Genomic DNA, 15,483 nt, shown 5'->3' with positions numbered 1-15,483 from the left:
CCAATATGCTTATTATGTGAAGTGCAAGCAAGACCCTTAGCACTCTACTTTAGTAGTACTAGATCATGAAATTCATGCTTGCACTCAAGCTCATTCCAAGCTTCCCACTCAGCTTGAAGCATGCAACCACCTTCATGGGAGTGATCCTTACCCCTATAAGTCATGTTCCACTCATCTACAATAAAAACAAGTCTATTGGAAGGTTATTCAAGAATAGTCTTCCATTGCCAAGCCCTAACAATAGAAATATTGAAAAGTTATTCATGAATAGTCTACCAACAAAATGTTCGCAACCTAACTTCCATCCCCATTTTTCCATGCATGAGCAGGCATGAGCTCTTATTTGATGCCAATTGTGTGTCCCTTCCCCTCCATAAGCAACATGAGCAAAGGTTTCATAGCCCTTGAATTGCACACTCCTTACACGCTTATTGTCTACCTGGAATTCCTATAAGCCAATGGTTATAGGCTTACATCTTCATATGAGTTCGTGAAGGACTTGCTTATGCATCTCCATACCAAGGCCTCCAACATTCCAAGTCATAATAATGAGTTTGGAGGTGGTTTTGGCTCTCTCAATAGTATATGTCAACATAATCAAATAATTCATCCACTCTATCAATAGATGCATAAGCTTCTTGGGGGCTTCTTGAGAGAGTTTTCCACCACCCTTTGATGCTTTTCCTTTGTGGTAAGGTTTTTAATGCTAGATTGTGCTTTCACACATCATTCTTAGAGGCTTTATTAGTTTTGGCCTTATTTGAATTCTCCTTGTCTTTTTGTAGCTAACTGCTTGATTGCCTAGGTTAATGTTGGTCTCTTTGTAGCTTGTAATGTGATGTTGCTTAGCCTTCTCACAGGGTTGCTCATTTGCCTCAATCTCTTGTTGTGGTTTATATGGAGCTTCCTTGAAGCCTCTTGCCTTTCAGTCTGATGTGGAACAATAGCCCTCGTGGGATAGGACCTTGCAAAGTGCCCATTTTCCCTATAGTGATAGAATACATTATGGAAGGGTGAAATTTTCTCTTCAACCACAACCTCAAAGCCCTTGGGGTCAACAAGCTCAAGTATCGTGGGGGTTCACTTTGCCAATCCCAAAGTATACATGCTTTGTACTCAAGCTTGAGTTTATACATGGGCAAAGCAATAGTAGGCACATACATTTTCTCCCTAAAGATTTAGCAAGCCTTTCAACTTCATTGTCTAGTCAAACCAGTAGGTTGACAAAGGAGATCCACATTAGACATACTAGAGGGATCCATTTATGAAGAAGTTGGAGCTCCATGGGAGCATTTACACTAGGTTGCCTTTACAGTCCATTGTCAAAGTGAGCACATAATTAGGTTCCATTCGAGACACAATAAAAAAGGCCAAATAGAAATCAGGCCACCCAACAAACTTGTATTACATCAAAGTGGCTCTCCCTTGAAAAGTAATGCCCAACCATTCGATAAACTCGTCCTTTTAGGACATGTCAACCTTAGACACTTCAGTTGCTTGGAGATATTCCATGCATGATTCATCATATATTTGCGACCTATCCTATCTCATTGCATCATTCTCTTTAGACACGAGTCACTTTATTCCCTATTGGCTCCATCTTGCATGCATACATGTAAGCCACATGGCACATTCATTGGAGAAGTAAGTGTCATTTACTTCACACATGCTATTTTAAAGCATCACTCTCGCTTCACTAGCAATCCTCCTCCTAGAGCAACTCTCTCATGGCAAATGCAAACGAGTATAGAAAATATTACCCAAATTGTGGGGAAGAAATTGGATGACAAAATTTTGCTTTGTGGAAGTTTAGAATGTAGAACTTCATGATTGGAAGAGGCTATTGGGACTTATGTACTAGAGATGAAGCTGAACCAAAATTGCCAAATATAAATCTTACGCTACCTGAACAATTGAGAGCTCATCTATAGTGGATGGAAAAGCAAGTAAGGTCTTACATTGGTCCTGATTATGCATATCAAATGCTATGGCCATGCAAATAATTGACTGTCAGTCTCCAAAGGATGCATGGGATACCCTTGTGTGAAATTATGGGAATGTAATGCATGCAAGAAAAATTTAGCTTAGATAGCAATTTAACAACATAGTGGATATCTTTACCAAATTACTTAGTAGAGATAAGTTCATCTACTTCGAAGAGCTACTTGGAGTGTAGCAACTGACTTGAGCTTGAGGGGGAGTGTTGAGAAAAGGCAAATCAACCCATAGTCACAAACCTCTATAGTGATAGTATATGCATAAACCCCTACAAAGCATAAGAGAGTCTTCCTTGACTTAAATGAATCAAGCTCTGCAGTGTAAAAATACCAAGGACTCCCATTGGAGAAATTAAGAGCATCCAAAGTAGTATAAAAAGCTCAATGTAAAGCTCTCGCAGCATTCAAGTGTCCAAAATACATCATGTATATATCTTGGAGCATATACATTTAACAAGTCCTTAAGCTCCCAAGTGAAAATCACTTAAGTAATCAACCATTTCCCAAATACAACCAATGAGCTCAAATCCAAGGGGAAGAGCTCAACATAAGCATATCCAGGCATAAACAACAATGCCAAGCATCACATGTAGCATATCCAAATAGCATGTAACCATTCAATACATAAACATTAAATGTGAATGTGCTACTGTCCAAATAAAAATTGAAAGGGAAGTGGAACCCAAGAGGAAGAAGCTTGGCGGTGAGAGCTATGGCGGATGGAGAGCAAGAGCCAAGAGAGAGAGATACTCAAAAGTGGAAACTCCAACCACCACAATATATGACTAGGCCTTCCTTTATTCGATCTGTCACTAAAAGAATAAAGAATAAGAGACTGTGACGGGCGCGTGCCACTTGCAGTGTGCAGTGGCGGGTATTGTCAGTGTAGTAATACATGGGCGGCTAGGCGGAGGCGCCTTTACCCCCAACAACCTTCCACTTAAAGGCGAATCTGCCCTAGTGAGAGAGAAAAAGGAAAAGACAATACAACATGTACACATGTACAACAGGATGAGGAAAAAGATGTTATCTCATCCAATGCCTATCAATCTCTTGAGGAAGGCAAAGCGCTCAGTAGTGAGGCTCTTCGTGAGTAAGTTTGCAGGATTCTGCTCAGTTGGAATCTTGACAAGGTCAACAGATCTGCCCTCAACGACCTCACGAATGAAGTGATACCTCACCTCAATATGTTTCGTCTTTGCATGGAAGAACGGATTCTTGGCCAATTGAATGGCACTCATAGAATCCGAATGCAGTGTAGGCATATCATTTGTCATACCAAGGTCTGCAATCAAACGGCCTAACCAGATAGCCTCCTTGCAAGCCTCTGTGGTTGCAATATACTTAGCCTCTGTAGTAGAAAGGGTCATACACTTTTGCGTCGTGGACATCCAAGAGATAGCCCCTCCAGCATAAGTGAACACATAGAAGTGGACTTCCTACTATCTGCATGTCCTGCATAATCAGAGTTAGTGTACCCCACGACTCTTGTATCCTATTTGCTATTACAAAGACACATATCTGTTGTGCCCTTTAGGTACCTCATGATACCCTTCACCGCATCCCAATGTTTCTTGCCAGGTGTAGCCATATAACGTGCCACAATCCCAACTGCAAAAGCAATATTTGGATGGGTGGCTATCATGGCATACATAAGACTGCCCATGGCTGATGCATAGGGAATCTTGGCCATCTCGGCCCTCTTCTCATCTATTTGCGGACAATCGGCCTGTGAAACCTTCACATGAGAAGGTAATGGACAGCTAATAGGCTTAACATTATGCATGCGGAAGCACTCAAGGACTTTATGAATGTACTTCCTCTGTGACAGATAGAGTAGTCCTTGAGATTGATCGCGCGTAATGCGCATACCAAGTATATGAGAGGCCTATTCCAGATCTTTCATCTCAAAGCTCTTCTTAAGCTGAGCCTTAAGAGCATCTAGCTTCTCATGAGCTGTCCCTGTTAAAAGCATGTCATCTACATGGAGGACTAAAATCAGTAAGAAACCGTCATGGGCTTTCTTCGTCTACAAGCACGGATCCATAGCACTACGGCTGTAGCCTTGTGACTGCATGAATGCATCAAACTTATGGTACCATTCCCTAGGTGCTTGCTTCAAGCCACATAGACTCTTCTTTAGCTTGCACACTAGGTGTTCCCTGCCAGGGTTTGCAAAGCCCTTAGGCTGCTCCATGTAAATCTCATCATGCAAGTTCCCATGTAAAAAAGCCGTCTTGACATCCATCTGGTACAAGTCCAGGTCAAGTTGTACAACCAAGGCCAAGACTAAGCGTAGGGTAGTCATCTTGGACCAGAAGAGAAAAGACTTCATCAAAGTCAACACCATGCTCCTGCTTAAAACCCTTAGCAACCAATCGAGCCTTGTATGCCGACTTCAGGTGTTTAGGGATACTTTTTAGCTTGTACACCCACTTGCATGGCAAAGCCTTCTTACCTTGAGGCAAGGAAACCAAATCCAAAGTCTGATTCTTATATAAAATGAGTCAAGCTCAGATTGCATAGCCCTCTCCCAAGAGTGACAATCACCCATGTGTATAGCCTTATCATAAGTGAGAGGCTTTCTTGCATCTGTAACCAGTACATAATCCATAGAGGGCGCAAAACGGTCAGGAGGTCGTCTATCTCTAGTAGAGCGCCTCAACCCAGGTTCTTTTGCTTGACCGACATCCTGTCTAACATCATTTTGTCCTCATGAAAGATGACATCATGACGGTGGATCACTTTCCGCACCTGCAGATCCCATAAACGGTAATCCATCTCCCCTGCATCTCCATAGCCAATAAAAATGCATTTGACACTTTTTGGATCCAGCTTATTGCATTTGTCCTTGGGCACATAGCAGAATGCCTCACATCCAAAGACACGCCAATGATCATAAGTGGAGGACTTGCCTGCCCATACCTCCTCTGTAACCTGAAAGTCAATGCCATTGCTAAGCGACTTGTTAATGAGATGCAATGCAGTAGTAACTACCTCAGCCCAAAAGTGTTGTGCTAAGCCAGCATGGCTAAGCATACTAAGGACCCTTTCCTAAATGGTCATATTCATGCGTTCAGCCATACCATTTTAGGGAGGGGTGTAAGGAGCGATCAAGTGACGCTTAATACCCCGCTCATCACAAAACTGCTCAAAAGAACGTGATGCATACTCACCCTCATTATCTGACCTTAGGCATTTTAGCATTTTCCTAGATTGGTTCTTTGCTAATTCAAGCCAACACTGAAATGTGTCAGACATCGGATTTTCTCTTTATGGGATAAGCCCAAACCTTATGTGAGTAATCATCTATGAAAGTAACAAAGTACTTTGCCCCACCAAGTGACTGATAGGGCATGGGTCCACATACATCTGAGTGCACAAGAGCCAAGGGCTCATCCATGTGTTTCTTACCAGACTTTTTATGGGTATTTCTAGTATGCATGCCATACAAACAATGATCACAAGAATCAAAATGTGAAGAGTCAGAAAAAAGTGAAAGATATTGCAAAGCACGGAGCATTTTCATTCCTTTAAGAGACATATGCCCCAAACGAGCATGCCAAAGGGATACATGGGGAATAGAACCCATAGACAAAACATGATCCAATGTAGCTCCAAATACAAGGAATAGAGGCTGCCAAACTTGGCACCTTTTGCAAGCACAAGCCTGTCACGAGTAATCTTCCATACAGAGTCTCCAAAAGATACAAAATACCCTGCATCATCAAGCTGTCCAACTACATAAGGCTGCGAGTCAACGGAGGTACATGGCGTACATGATGCAAAACAAAAGAACAATCAGAAGGAAACTGCAGCCTAACATCTCCAATGCCCACAATATCAAGAGACTTGTCATCACCAAGACGCACAGAACCAGGCATGGTACGATAGGTATGAAACCAATCTTGACAGGGTGTCACATGAAAGGACGTATCTGAATCTAAGAGCTAGCACTATGTATACATTATACATAGAATGTATCTAAGAAGCTTATAAGGCATCGCACGAAGAAGCTGCAAGTATGTAATCATCATCTGAATTAGTGGCCTGCATGACATTAACCTCTTCTATCTTCACACTGGACTTTGCAAGTACAATACTGCGCTTAGAAGACTTTTTCTGTACTTTTTCTTTTCCCTTTTCCTTGCGCTTATCATTAGGCATTTTATGGCACTGCAGCCTAATATGTCCTGCTTTCCCACAATAATGACAGGTAAGATCAGACTTCCATCCATGGGACTTATTGCAATCACGTGACTTGGACATGGGCTTCTGAGAGTCCCTGCCCTTATGATCATTATCATGCTTGCCATGTCTGCCACCTCTAACGGTCAATGCATATGAAGAGCGGGAAGCATCAATTGTTTCTCCTGTTGATTTCCTCAGTCAATAAAGCACTCTCAATATCTTTGATTTTCAGCCCACCAAGCTTGTTCGTGCATATGGCAATACGGAAGACATCCCATGATTCAGGCAAGGTGCCAAGCAGAAATAAGGGGTGCAAGTTGTCTTTGAATTCAATACCCTGTGACAACAGACTCTTCATGATAGCATGAAATTGACTGAAATGAGATGAAAGTAAGGTCTCCTCCTTCATGTGAAGGTCCAGTAACTGCTTCGGCCAATACATTTGTGACGTAGGACTCAGCTACGGATAGAACTCCTGAATCTTCTCCCATAAATTCCATACACTCTGATTCTCATCTTCAACAACATTATGATGGACCTCTTCTGAGAGTGACAAAATAATTGTAGACGCAATAGCTCATCAACTTCCATCCATATATCATAATACATATCCTCAGGTTTAACACCCTTGAAACATAAGGGTTTCATCTACAACTTCTGCACCAAAACCTGCAATATTTGGGACTTCCAATACCCATAGTTGATACTATTCAACTTGGCAATGTTAAAGAGAGTTGTGTCTTTCAGACAACCAATCATACTGTCCCAAATCAAAGCAAAAAAGAAAAATTACAAGTTGTTGTAATTAGCAGAAAATACACTAAAACCACTGCTAAAACTGGTTGAAAGAGTGGATATCACCAAGAGAAGCACTTGCCTACCAAATATGACCAAGGTAAGATCAAATAGTAAGCATTACCCTCATAGAAGTGCTCAAATATGCTCCAAATCAGTCCCAAATCATAGACATAGTATCCCATATCCGGGCATCACTGGGCATCAAAAGGTATCAAATGGGCAATGCCAAGAAGCATCAAATAGTAAATGTCAAGTGCTGCCTTGTTTTGACAGTCCTAGGACTGTGTATACATCAAAGGGCTGAAGGGGGAAGCACTCGAATTGATCACCGGGAGCCTAACACTAATGCTGGGGAGTGCAACAATGCTCGGGAAGATTACCAAGAGTGCTGGGAAGCCGAGGAAGAGTAGGGAAATGCTAGGAGCAGGTTAGCCTAGCCCCCTAAAAATGCGCCAAAATTTTTGCTAGATGTTCTTGGGGGTCTTCAAAAGGCCTTGGGGGCACTTTGTAATGTCGAGGGGGCTCCAATGCAGCCCGGAAAGAAGCCAATGAAGATCCGGAAGCTCGGAGGGGAGGTGAGAGATCAAAACATACCTGCAAATGAAGGTGTCATGGCTGAAGCTCGGGTTGAAGCTCTTCAAATTTGGGCTGAAGAGAATGTCGGGCAAGCTCCAATGCCTTTGCGCTGATACCAATTGAAAGGGAAGTGGAACCCAGGAGGAAGAAGCTTGGCGATGAGAGCTATGGCGGATGGAGAGAAAGAGCCAAGAGAGAGAGAGAGACTCAAAAGTGGAAACTCCAACAACCACAATGTGTGGCCAGACCTTCCTTTATTCAAACTATCACTAAAAGAATAAAGAATAAGTGACTGTGACGGGCGCTCGCCACCTGCAGTGTGAAGTGGCGGGTACTGTCATTGTAGTAATACACGGGGGGTTAGGCGGAGGCGCCTTTACCCCCAACAAAAATTACTCTATTCTATGTGAAATAAAAGATTGAAAATTACACAAAATTAGTTGTATGATTGTCCATCTATATAATTCTTGTCATGCTTTTCGTTTTGAGCTATAAAACACCCCAATCCAATATAGTATGCAAAAGTTATGGCCAAAATATAAGTGTTGTCAAGATGCCGTAGGTGTCTACAACTTCCACAACATGCTCTATATCCACTGAAAATGGATAGAATGGCTCAAAAGTAAAATCTTGAAATGTACTTTTATTTTCTCCTTTGCTATGTATATATTTGAGACGAAAAAATGGAAGAGATTGCTTATTTCTCTTCTTTTGAACGGCTTCAATATTGCTTAATCTCTAAGCATCCAAAACATCTTTCCAAGTATCCAGAGCCAAGCTATTTTTCATAATTTCCAACCACTAATGGCTGCCCAAATCAAAGCCAAAATGGACTATTGCAATCCTAAGCCTCAATGCTTTAAGCACTTGCTTAATTCAAATCTAGTACTCGATTATGAGAATAGTATCTCTATGAATGTATGAATATCAAGTATCAATGTCAAAGAAGAAGCTTGAATTCTCATACCTTCACAAAAAAGCTCGAATTCTCATATCTTCACAAAAAAGCTCGAATTCTCATATTTCTCACTCCAAGCATAAGCTTGTACAGACCTCGAGTGTCACTTTGATACCAGTTGAAAGGTGGAGCAAGAGTGGAAGTATGAGCGAAAGTAAGAGAGAAGCAAGAACTATGGAGATTTAAGCAAGAGAGAGCAACACTACGTGCACTTCTAACATGTTTTGAGAGTCGTGTTTCTATTCCAATGTATAATGAAGATAATGTACACGATTATGAATGATTCTATCATATCTCTACAATGAAATCAAGATGTTGTGGCTTTTGTTGGGGGTAAAGGCGCCTCCGCCGTGCCGCCCCGTGTATTACTACACTGACAGTACCCGCCACTGCACACTGCAGGTGGCGGGCGCCCGTCACGTCACTTTATTCTTTATTCTTTTAGTGACAGTTTGAATAAAGGAAGGCCCGGTCACACATTGTGACTGTTGGAGTTCCCATTTCTTGTCTCTCTCTTTCTTGCTCTTGCTCTCCCGCCATAGCTCGCGTGCAAGCTTCGATCCTTCTCACCTTTCAACTGGTATCAGAGCTTGGCATTCTCTTGCTCGAGCTCGACTCGGTGCTTCCCGACCTTCGCATCGACTCGCTTCACGCATTTGGGTCTCCATCCCGGCAGCCATAGCCGACCTCTTGAGCTCCCGACTCGCCCCGGCTTCCCGAGCTCCATCCTGGCCTTCTTGAGCTTCATCAGGGCCTTGCCCTTGAGGTATTGCTTCAGCATTTGCAGGCATTTGAGTGTATTCTCAGATTGAAACAGGGCAGGAACAGAGGGCAGCCACTCTTCTTGAGCTCCATAGCTCATATCTTCCCTCCCCTTTGCATTGGGCCTTCATGGCTTGGTATGTGCCTACCTTGGGCCATCATTGAGCCCCCCATTACCCCCTTTTCAGCCCATGTGGAGCAACAGCAAGTTCAGCACCAACAGGGCAGATTGCATCATTTTTTTCCAGGCTGTGAGCACTCATCTACTTCAGCTCCACACTTGGCCATTGCTTCTTGCTCTCTACCTTGATCAAGAGGGCTATAGACTTCATGTTTGATGTCATTCAAGCTTTGGGTATTGGTCTTGATCTTTCGGGGCTGATTTCTTCAGATTTGGGACTGTCATAAACTGTCATAACAGGCTGAAAACAGGGCAGCACCATTGGCATTAGCATTTGTTGCTTATACTCCATTCCGGTTGTGCTATTTGATGCCCGTATGCGGTCTACATGATGCCTAGTGCCTTGGGAATGTATGCACATGATTATGCCATGATTTTGGCTTGAAATATTGGCTGATTTAGGACTGTTATTTACTGTTATACAGTGCTGGAAACAGGGCAGCCACACTTGGCATTGGCATTTAATGCTTATACTCTACTCCGGTTACCTTGTTTGATGCCCGTATGCGGTCTACTTCCTACCCGGATGTATTGGGGATGTATGCATTTGGTTTGACCATGATTTTGGCTTGAATTTGGGGCTGAAATCTACTGTTTAGAACAGTAAATACATGCTGGAATAACAGTGGGCTGAAGGTACTTTACATGCTTTGGCACTTACCTACCGATACCGGATGTATGCTTTGAGCTTTGGCATGATATCTCTGACATTTGGGGACGACTTGGAGCATATGTATGAGATTATGGGATGCTTTTGAGCTTCGCATTAGCTCCGTCTTCACTGGCATTTGGACCGACTCGGCATGCTCATGGACCGCCTATGCCTCATGTCTCTGCTTGACAGTTAGGCTTTTGCATTACATGCTTTGGTTCGTGACATATGCTATTTGGTTCGTGTATGCCATACCGACATTTGGAGCTTGGATTTGGATGTATTTGAGCATTCCCGGCTTACTTGATCACTGATCTTGGTTGCTATTTGGATGTCATTGAGTTGACCGAGAGCTTATTTGGGCTTATGTATTGCTTCATGGTTAATACGACCGGTGCTTCATGTATGTCATGCTCTCTCGGATGCGCTTGATGCATTGACAGGGTCACTTATCACTGGTGCTTTCTCTTGGGTTGTTTGAGCTTCTGAGCTCGCTTTGTACGCCTTTTGTGCCAGTGGGAGCATTTTACATGCTTTCTTGACCTTTGACAGTTGGATGCTATTGGAGCACTTACATGTATTTGGAGCAGTTTATGTCTTGAGCAGCTACATACGCATTGAGACTTTGGGATCATACTCCGATCTTTATGGATATGCATTGATGTACTATTGGTTCACAGGATGCTTATGAGCTGAGTCTCATATTTGGATCTTTCTCTTTGAGCAGACACCTATTTGTGTCAGGTTTTGGCAGTTATAGGAACACTTTGCCTAGAGTGTCTGGGGGTGTGCCTTTCACTGGCAGATGTTATTTTGACATGCTTTGGTGTTGAGCTCTTGTTCTTTTCACTGTCATTGGCCTTGCTTATGTCCGTTTCATGCCGGCTTTGGACCTAGCATTGTTTGCTTGACATTGGATCCTATTTTGGGACAGTTTGCTCTCTAGACTGCATACCTGCAATTTATTACAGCAAGCAGTTATTGGTGGACTGAGGTGTACTTTTCATGCTGAAATATCCTGATTTGGTGTACCGCACCTAGTACTAAGTGGACAGTAACTTTTGGCACACTTTGCTCACCCTTTGGACCCCGTTTTGATCATTTTTGGGCAGTTTCTGCAGTAAAACAGCAAGCAATTTTGGACTGTTTGGGCATTTCCAGCCTGCATAATGGCGTCATCTTCGCATGATAGTGCCATCTTTAACATTACAAAGTTGGATGGTACCAACTACTCTTACTGGAAGAGTCAAATATGGCAGGTTTTGGTGCAGAAATCTCAGATTAAGCCACTTCGGTTGAGTGGGGAGCAGCCTGAAACTATGGACATTGACGACTGGCTTGAACTTGATGAGCTATGCAAGTCCACGATTGTATTGTCTCTCACTGAACAGGTACATTATAATGTATTTGAGGAAGCACAGAGTGCATGGGACCTATGGAATAAGATCAAGAATCTTTATGATAAGAAAAGTCCGGCGAGTCAGATGTACTGGTTGAAGCAGCTTATGGATCTGCGCATGAAGGATAATGCGACTATGTCTGCTCACTTGAGCCAGTTCCATGCTATACTGAAGAACCTGACTTCGCAGGATATCACCTTTGGAGAGGAAGTAACTCCTCTTTTCTTGCTTGGAACTCTGAATGAGTCATGGGATGTATTCCGCACTGCTCTTTGTGCCTCTAGTGCTACTCTAAAATTGGCAGATGTTGAGAGTGCTCTTCTTCAGGAAGAGGTGAATCGCAAAAACTTGGATGCCTCTCGTGGTAGTCATGCTTTGACAGTTAGAGGCAGGAATGACAGGTATGACCGTGGTAATGGCCGAGGCCGTGACTCGCAGAAGGGTCGGTCTAAATCTCGTGGTGGCAAGTCGCGTAGTAAGTCGCGTGGACGCAATGCAAATGTCACTTGTCATCATTGTGGGAAAAAGGGCCATATTAGACCACAGTGTCATGAGTTGCGCAATGAGAAGCGCAAGGATAAGGGGAAAGATAAAGTGCAGGAGAAGTCCTCTGATCACAGCATAGTACCTGCGAAGTCCAACGTCAAGATTGAGGAAATTAATGTCACGCAGACTGAAGAGTCCGATGGTGGTGATGAGTTTATACTTGCAGCTAGTTCTTCTGATGCTTCACACTTGACTGAGACACCTAGTATGTATGCACAATGCTGGTTATTGGATTCAGGTGCGTCCTTCCATGTGACGCCTTACCGTGAGTGGTTTCACTCTTACTGTACTGTATCTGGATCAGTCAAACTTGGAGATGACAGGCCTCACATATACTTGGGATGCGCATTAAGCGCGATAGGCATCAGGGACTTTTGTATCTCTCACAGCGGGAGTACATTCATAAAGTCCTTGAGCGCTTCCGCATGCAGGACGTAAAGCCTATTGGCTGTCCATTACCTTCTTATGTGAAGGTATCACAGGCCGATTGTCCGCAGACAGATGAGCAGAGGGCCGAGATGGCCAAGATCCCTTATGCATCAGCCGTGGGCAGTTTGATGTATGCCATGATAGCCACTCGTCCAGATATTGCACATGCAGTTGGTGTTGTGGCACGCTATATGGCTACACCTGGCAGCAGACATTGGGATGCCGTGAAGGGTATCATGAGGTACCTGAAGGGCACAGCAGATATGTGTATTTGCTATGGCAGCCAGGATACAGGGGTCGTGGGGTACACTGACTCCGATTATGCAGGACATGCAGATAGTAGGAAGTCCACTTCTGGCTATGTATTCACCTATGCTGGAGGGGCTATCTCTTGGATGTCCAGGGTTCAGAAGTGTACGGCTTTGTCTACCACTGAGGCCGAGTATGTTGCAGCCACTGAGGCTTGCAAGGAGGCCATATGGTTAGGCCGTCTAGTTGCTGACCTTGGGATTGATGCTATACCTACACTGCATTCGGATTCTATGAGTGCCATTCAGTTGGCTAAGAATCCGGTCTTCCATGCGAAGACGAAACACATTGAGGTGAGGTATCACTTCATACGTGGTGTCGTGGAGGACAGGTCTGTTGACCTTGTCAAGATCTCCACTGACGAGAATCCTGCAGATTTGCTCACGAAGAGCCTCACTACTGAGCGCTTTGCCTTCCTCAGGAGGTTGATGGGCGTTGGATGAGACGTCACCTTTCCTCACCTATGTACATTTGTACTGTCTTTTCTTTTTCTTTTCTCTCTCACTAGGGCAGATTCGCCTTTAAGTGGGAGGTTGTTGGGGGTAAAGGCGCCTCCGCCGTGCCGCCCCGTGTATTACTACACTGACAGTACCCGCCACTGCACACTGCAGGTGGCGGGCGCCCGTCACGTCACTTTATTCTTTATTCTTTTAGTGACAGTTTGAATAAAGGAAGGCCCGGTCACACATTGTGACTGTTGGAGTTCCCATTTCTTGTCTCTCTCTTTCTTGCTCTTGCTCTCCCGCCATAGCTCGCGTGCAAGCTTCGATCCTTCTCACCTTTCAGCTTTTGCTAAGCTTGACCACTGGACTTAACGGAATGCTTATTGTTTCAAACGATTCATCTCATTTGGCAATGGCTACCTCTCATATAGCCGATACATCTCTCGCACTCATCGATCTATCTATTCTTCTCTCCAATCATATAAGAGCAAAAATGAACAAATCAATGGAGGGTGTATTGTTTCAAACGATTCATCTCATTTGGCAATGGCTACCTCTCATATAGCCGATACATCTCTCGCACTCATCGATCTATCTATTCTTCTCTCCAATCATATAAGAGCAAAAATGAACAAATCAATGGAGGGTGTAGTGAACTCACCGCCTTACTTTCTCCTCAATGCTATAATAATAAAAGCTCAATGATATATATTTGAAAGCTTTTCTAAAAATATAATCTTTTATCATGGCCAAAGCATTAGGAGAGCAGTGACGTAGAACACTCAGAGAATTTAAGAGTGGGGTGCCTAGTATTACTTTTTTGGAGATCAAGCTTAATATGGATGAAGAGACACTCGTATAACTAGCACTATTGTATACAAAATCTTGTGGGGCAATATAAAGTCTCTAGGGTCGAGATGAAAATGCTTATTATAAGTAATTTTGCAGCTAGAGTGATTAGTAAGAGAGTCCAAGTACGCAAAGGAGCCCTTACCATGAAGTGCTTTCAAAAAGGCCTAAACGTGTTTTTGGCAAGGCCTATGCCGAGCTACTACTTTCAATTAACATATATTTCTAGTGGTAAAACATTTAATCCCGACCAACGGAAATGTTAAAAACCTTTTATTAAATTTAGCCAGCGGAAGTGTCCGTGGACGGCAGGATTCGAACCTGCGCGGGCGAAGCCCACATGATTTCTAGTCATGCCCGATAACCACTCCGGCACGTCCACCGCAGGCAGGAAGGCCTGTCAGAATTTATTAAATTCATTTTATATTTAAAATTCCCACCTTTACTGTTTTTTCATAGGGATTAAACAACATGATATGAAATTTCATAGCTTTACAAATTATTTTTAGCTGATTGTTTAAAAATTTTGCCCACACTGCGCTCTAATCCGTTCGATCAACAAAGGTACATCACTTAATACCGTGATTAGAGGCATCCGTAATGCTCTTGATGACCTTGTTTTGGACGGTTTCTACCGATTTTTTACGAGAAATTATAGATTTTCTCAACCACGAGAGGATTAAAAGCTTTTAGACTTGGTTAATGAGGTAGTGGCCAAACACATCATAAGGAGGCAAGGTTATTCACAATAGCCATCGAAACTTGTATAGTACATCTTAGATTAAAACATGTTAGCAAGCCTTTAATTAATTCACTCATGGCTGCCAAAACATAATGCTACCTTAAGAAGCACAACATGGGAACCAACTTTCTCCATCTACCTTAAAAAGATTTCCCACATGTCAACACTCCCTATGTAAGCAATAAGGAGTCATAACTAACATACCAAAAGCTCATCAGGTAATTAATCCCTTAGCAATCAAAACACCTAAACACATCTACTCTTCATTTGCTTCTTGGCTTGCTAAAATTGTACCATGGGAATGAGATCCCTTCCATACATGGAAAAGTTTTACATTATGAGACCAATCCATTTGATGCTCCCTTAGTAGTTACAAATGCCTAACCTCCCATTTTCCAAATTGCAAATGACCAAATTAAACCTGGTAACCTACATTCCTCAAAATCCACCAACAAAACTGTAAGTTATTCTCTAAGGACATGAAACCAACCTTTGCCCAAGTGATATTTATTGCTAATATTTTGTGATCTAGTGTGCCCAAGTGATATTTATCACTAATGTTTTGTAATGCAATGTGTTGTATTCCTAGAAAGTAAATAATATATACATTAGTCTATTTGGGAAAACAAAACTAAGCAAGAAAGCTTGAG

The 15,483-nt window shown here is 42.9% G+C and overlaps 1 non-coding gene across 1 annotated transcript; it reads right to left on the bottom strand.

Moving 5' to 3' along the window:
- Window positions 1–14,391: 14,391 nt before the first annotated feature.
- Window positions 14,392–14,473, bottom strand: TRNAS-AGA (transfer RNA serine (anticodon AGA)). Its single transcript has one exon. It is a non-coding gene; the product is annotated as a tRNA-Ser (tRNA).
- Window positions 14,474–15,483: the final 1,010 nt, after the last annotated feature.

This window comes from Lygodium microphyllum, chromosome 16 (genome assembly GCF_053477565.2).
Source record: "Lygodium microphyllum isolate KBCC chromosome 16, Lygodium_microphyllum_v1.1.10, whole genome shotgun sequence".
Lineage (NCBI taxonomy): Eukaryota > Viridiplantae > Streptophyta > Polypodiopsida > Schizaeales > Lygodiaceae > Lygodium > Lygodium microphyllum.
This window is presented reverse-complemented; position numbering and strand designations above follow the sequence as displayed.